This window comes from Lepidothrix coronata, unplaced genomic scaffold (assembly GCF_001604755.1).
Source record: "Lepidothrix coronata isolate B3197 unplaced genomic scaffold, Lepidothrix_coronata-1.0 Scaffold94, whole genome shotgun sequence".
NCBI classification, from domain to species: domain Eukaryota; kingdom Metazoa; phylum Chordata; class Aves; order Passeriformes; family Pipridae; genus Lepidothrix; species Lepidothrix coronata.
Window position 1 is genome coordinate 590,140 of NW_016690274.1, and position 6,000 is coordinate 596,139.

Genomic DNA, 6,000 nt, shown 5'->3' on the forward strand with positions numbered 1-6,000 from the left:
GCCACAACTGGGCTCCAGCATCACTGCCCACCCTGAGCTGTGGAGTAACAACACTTTGGAGACTGAGCTCAAATCTGCAGTCTTCACCTAGACAAACTCCTGAAGAGGTCTCTGCCTCAGCCCTCCTCATGATAACAACAGGAGGGGAGACTGGGGCTTTCTGGTCAAACCAGGATTCCCAAAGCTCTGCCAAGAACATCTACCTTTCTCCTTTCTTGTCTTTTCTGGTAGTAACCACCTCATCATATCAAATACAACCATACTTGGCATGTAGCTATGGGGATATTCTCTCATGCATACCTACCCAAACATCAGCTTTGGTGAAGGTAGGAGAAAGGTTATTTTTGGACTAGAATACAGCTCAAAACGCCATATCTTGAGTAGCCCCACAGACCCTACCAGAAGCAAATGGCAGAAAGGATGAACAATCCAAGACAGGAACATCAACACATTCTGCCCACAAAGGTTCTTTTTGGCACATTCCAAGTCTATCGGACCAACTCTTAACCCATGAGACCAGAGAAAAACTTCCATTAGCAACTGGCAGAACAGTGTGTTTCAGGCTGAGGGACAGGGGCTGGACTTCCTGCCTGTCACCTATTACACAGTCCACTCCACAAGTGGGAGGGGGAAACCGCGTCATGTCTTTTCTACTCTCAGTTTACACATTCATAAACACCCGAGGGTGTCGATTCCAAAGTAAATGCTTTCCTACCTTTGGCTCTGAGACTTCCTGAAGAGGACAGAGGATCTAGGATTTAGACACTGAAAGTAAACTTGAGACACAGTTCCTTGGAAAATTGAAAGCAGATCTTGATTTTTGCATGCCAAGAGCTCTACAGCAGTAACACAGCTTAAGGCTTCCTTTCCTGTACCCCTGTAGTACCAGCATGTTACTCACACATTAAAAAAACAATAAGAGTACACTGAGGATTATGTTTCCCCACTAAAAAATTTGCTTTGCAGCTTCAGAGCTACAGAGTGCCCTATTCAGAGGGTCCTCTCCTCCATGGTACATGGATACCCTTCTCCCATTGAAGGTGATCAGATAAAAAAAATTCCAGCCTTTTCTTCCAAATTGTAACTTGCTATATATTGAATAACATTATCAAATCATTCACCCTAAAGGGAAAGAAATGTATGATTACCAGAATGAAGTCACCCAGTGTACAAAATTAACTCAGTGACCACATCAGCAACAAGGATAAACAAAGCTGCAAACTTTGATTGCATTGCACAAGCAATTAATCACTCCTGTTAAAAAAAAACCAAAACAAAACAAAACAAACAAAACTTCCCCCAAACCAAACCAAAAAAACAAAACCAAACAAAAATCAAAATGAAAACCAAACAAGCAAAAAAAAAACCAACAAAAAAAAAAAAAACAACCCTCCCAAAACAAACAAACAACAAACAAAAACACAACAACAACAACAACAACAAACCCAATCAAACAAAGAAATGAAAACAAAATAAAAAAAAAAAAGCACAAACCCAAAAGGGGGAAGGGGTGAAAGACACTTCTCTATTTCTTGGGCATTTGCCTCTTTTTTATTTTGTCTGTGCCACAGAACATAGCATTTTCACAAGTGGTGTACAGTTATGTACTGGAAATCTACATAGAAAGATGATAACCTGTGCAGGACCTACCTCTGCCAGATACAGAAGCTTTGGTTTTCCATAGCATCCCAGTTCAGTATTGGTAGTAATGCTGACTGAAACTTTTTCCTCTAACACTACGCCATCATAACACCCTTGCTTGGCTACACTGTATGTCATAAATCACTTTAAGTATTACCAAGAATAGACAGAATAATAATAATAAAAAAAAATATTCTGAGGGATTATTCAACATACTGTATTGGAAGGGTCACTTTAACGTTACAGAAACCATAGTACTATCATACTTTCTCATACTTTGCCTCAAAAAAAAATCCAGCCCTGTCATTGCAGAACTGTAAAATAATCCCAGCACTGGTTTATTTAGCAATTCAGGCTAATGGAGTTTGACAGATAACCACCAAGAACTCTTTTCTAGAGGAAAACCATTCATCTTGAGTGCAGCCACTGATAGCAGAGGCAGCACAGGGGCTGCAAGTCCTGGCATCGCAGCGGCTCACTCTGCCCTCCGTTTTCAGAGGCTTCCCAAGTCCTTCTCCGCTTTTCTTTCAGTGCTCCAAGTCCGGCTGGCAGCCGGTGAGCAGAGAACTGACTGTTCTCCCCCAACATCCCCCTCCCCGTCTCCAGTTCCACTTCCCGCTCCTACTTACCTTCCCCCGAGCGCTGACTTCAGCTGAATGGGGCGCTGACTCCCGGCTGCCCCAAGTCTTGCCACGGGAACACGGACACGCAGACACACGGACTGTCCCTGCCCTGGGCATGCCAGGAAACTGTGCCTAACACTTCAAAACGCTGAGCCGTTAGGAACTAAAAACAGATCCTGCGCGAGGCTGGATGTATTTTTGTCTGCAGGCTACACACCCTCCTCCAGTTCAATTTTTTCCATTGGTGGAACAGCATGATGCAGACTTAACCAGAGAGTGGTTTTCCACGGTTTTCCGTCTGAAACGATTACGCGGGCCGGCCTGCCACCATGCCGGGCAGCCGCCGGGGAATACACCGTGACTGAGCTCTTGTCTGACCCCACATTCCTCAGCCTCCAAGCTGCTTCCACAGAAAAGCTGCTTGGAAGGCTGCTCAGTGGCAAAGGGTTTGCCTGCCTGAGGGTAGCTCCAGGGTCTCCTCCTCTTTTTTTTTTTCCTTTTTTTTCTTTTTTCTTTTTTTCCTTTGTGTGTGGGTTTTTTTCCCCCTGGCTTTTTTTTTTTTTTTCTTTCCCTCCAAGCTTGCTAGGAGGGAGTGAGTATCCCCAACATCCTTGAGTGAGACATCCTGGCAAAAATGTAATTCCTCCAACCACAGCGGGAATGTTGTAGTTATGAAAACCCACTCTCAAGAGCAGCTCTCAGTTGTGTTCAACAACTCTACACAACAGCATCATGTATACAACCGTAAACTCTGGTGCTCTCTTCCTTACTACTTTCTTTTGTCAGACATTTATACTTTCCCGTGGAAAGAATTGTTTTCTAATAACTGACCGCAGATAAAATATGTCTCTTTACTTGCAAATGGAATCCCCAAGTTTCAATATACAGACTTAAGCTGTTAAATCTGTAGTTAGGTGCATGCACAATTGCTTTATTATCAGAAAAGCTCAACACTTCATTGATTGCAGCAACAGTTGGTGAACAAACTCGGCCAAAAAACAAGGCATTTATTCAAATATTCTAATAAAATTGCACAGTTACATTCAAGTGCCAAGCGTGAAAATACAGCCAAGTTACACTGCAGATGACGTGTTCAGTTGAAAAGAAACACATGAACACTATAATAAAAGTCATTAGTGACCCACAAAAGCCCCAAATCAATATATATGTCCACAAAAATGAAATAATGATTTGCACAGTAACAGAGGAATTGCCACCTAAAAGTGGACCCCTGTTCCACTGTGTCCACTATCCTGATTCATTACATAGGAAACTTCAGAACCCAGCAGCTTTGGAGTAATTCAGAACAAAATTTTATTTCATCTCCAAAGCCCAGTTATACCTAACTCTTCCACTGGATAGCAACAACTCGGATCTCTTCTCAAACTTTCACAGGTCGACAATATTAGCACTGAATACACTCCCCTCATCACAGCAAAGGTTAAATCCTTCTTTGAATTTTACTGACCTCCATTAAGTTTTCCACAAGCGAGTTCCACAGGCCAGTTTTTGTAAAACCTAATACAGCAGAACATGACTTATGCCCATACTGCTAATTCTACAACTGAAAATACATCCAGGGGCTTCACATCCGCCTGTTCTGGAAACAACTTTACTCTCTGTGCAAAGCAGACTATTTTCTTTTTCATTTTCCCAGTACGGTTATATTCTCTTCCCTTAGCACTGCTGTGGTCCAATCATTTCACTAACAGGCCAGATCCAAGTTCTGGGACTAACATGGAAGCAATGACAGCTCATGCGTCAAAGTACCAGGTCTCTCTAGGGAGCAACAGTTGGCCTCTGGTCCTACCCCCCTTCTCACATAGAGTACTGCATTTTCCCCACAAATTCATCTCTTAGGTCATTAAAACATGTTCAAATGATTCCTTAGATAAAATTAGTATCCAACCAGTTCATCATCACCTATTCTGTTGAATTTATCTTTCTTAAAGATGAATGTTCAGAAGTATAAATACTATTCCCAAAGATGCCTCTCCAGCATCCTTTCCAATGACAGTGACTCTTCCTCAATTCAATTAAAAATACCTGGACCAACATAACCTTGGACCCAGGTGAATCACATTAATGCCTCACAATCTTCCAGTAACAGGTAATAAATCTGTCCATTCCCTTTTACTTCCATTTTCAGAATTACTCCCAAATGTGAATAGGCATTCTTGCTATCAGTGCAAAGCACTCAACCCAGTACTTTATCCTTCTTCAAGTTCACTGTATCTGATCATTCCAGTCTTGGGGGTCATTCAGCTATTTACTACATTATTTCTAATCCACCTGTGTATTCACTATGTCTTTCACTTTTTATCAGCCAGTTCCATTAATGCATTCCCACTTTTTGTAACAAGGCAATCAACATTCATTAAGTTTGGTCTCAAGACTCCAGTTGATACCTCCAAGTTCTTTTATCTTCAAATAAATTTTATTTTCAAAATTTCACCTCTAACATACTTAACTGATTACTTTTAGCATACTGACATTGCATAGAACCACCGCCTCCCTAAGATCTTGCTTTATGGTGAACTTCCCACCAGCTGCCGCAAGAGAGGAGCCCCAAAGAGAAGATACAAGGACTCCCTGAAACAACATCTCAGCCTTGGCCACATTGATCATCATAACTGGTCTACTCTGGCCTCTAATCGGGAGGTCTGGAGACACACCATCTATAACGCTGCTGATGCCTTTGAGAAAGCACGCAGGATCACTCTCGAGGAGAAAAGACAACGCAGAAAGAATCATGTCTTGCAGAATATACCACCTAAGGAGTCTTTCTGCTGTGCCTTTTGCAACCGGATGTTCCTATCTCGTATTGGCCTTTTCAACCACCAGCGCGCTTGTAACAAACGTAGGTAGAGCCTTTCCCAAATCTTCGTTCGTGAAGCTTAGCCATGATGATGACTGACATTGCATGTTGAAGGCATACTTTTCTGACTTCTACTTGATTTATTTGGTACAGTCTAGCTTGTGGGTTACAATATGAGGATCCTTCTCTATTACATCCCCAAAACTGAGTCTCCACATCCACTTTGTCCCCCTTTTCTCACCCACTGCCTTGCCATTAGCAACTTGGGACAACCTGATGAGATATTCCCTGGAGATAAACAAAGAGTAGGCAAGCCCCATGGTGAAAACAATAAATTAATCTCTTATTACTATGTGAAGTATTTGTGTGCCTCACAATCTTCCACAAATGTATCATCATCACAACATCGCTGGGAAAGAGAAGGGTGCCATTATCCTTATTTTCTAGAGAGCTGCTACGTCACACAGGAAATGAAAGGGTATTTCAATACAGCAAGAGGAAACTCCATAGCTTGTATTAATGTATGCCTCTGCTAGTTTAATGGCTCTTAACATCTGTTTTGCAGTAAAAACAAACTGTAGTTTGTGCAGAGAAGTCCTCAATGGAATTAAAGTTCTGTGTATTAATTTTCAGAGTTCATTTCTCTCCCTCCAAAAAGATGTTTTAAAGCCCCTAACTTATTTTTATAGATGAAGAGAAATGAATTCTCAAAAAGACAGCTATTTAACCTACCTTTTATACCACTTTTACATTAAAAAAACTTAGATTTTTCTTTGAAAGTGTTAGGACATCACACTGTCACCATGGTTTTGTTTCCTAAGCAATGGAGATCCATGAAGAAAAACATAGAAAATGCACATATTCCCAGTATTCATGCTGAGATAATGACACACCTCCTTCCCTAAAGTCAGCTTACTT

At 41.5% G+C, this 6,000-nt stretch overlaps 1 protein-coding gene across 9 annotated transcripts in view; it reads right to left on the minus strand.

Moving 5' to 3' along the window:
• The window catches only part of TIAM2 (T-cell lymphoma invasion and metastasis 2), a 187,213-nt gene that overhangs the window by 98,489 nt on the left and 82,724 nt on the right, over positions 1-6,000 (minus strand). Inside the window, exon 1 of one of the 9 annotated variants that reach the window (XM_017822015.1) lies at positions 2,271-2,376. The exons of 7 other annotated variants lie outside the window; for them this stretch is intronic. The gene's annotated coding sequence lies outside the window, so the exon portion shown is untranslated. Of the gene's footprint in view, positions 1-715; positions 769-2,270; positions 2,377-6,000 lie in introns of those variants that run through there. One more of the 9 variants, XM_017822017.1, reaches the window with a different exon arrangement.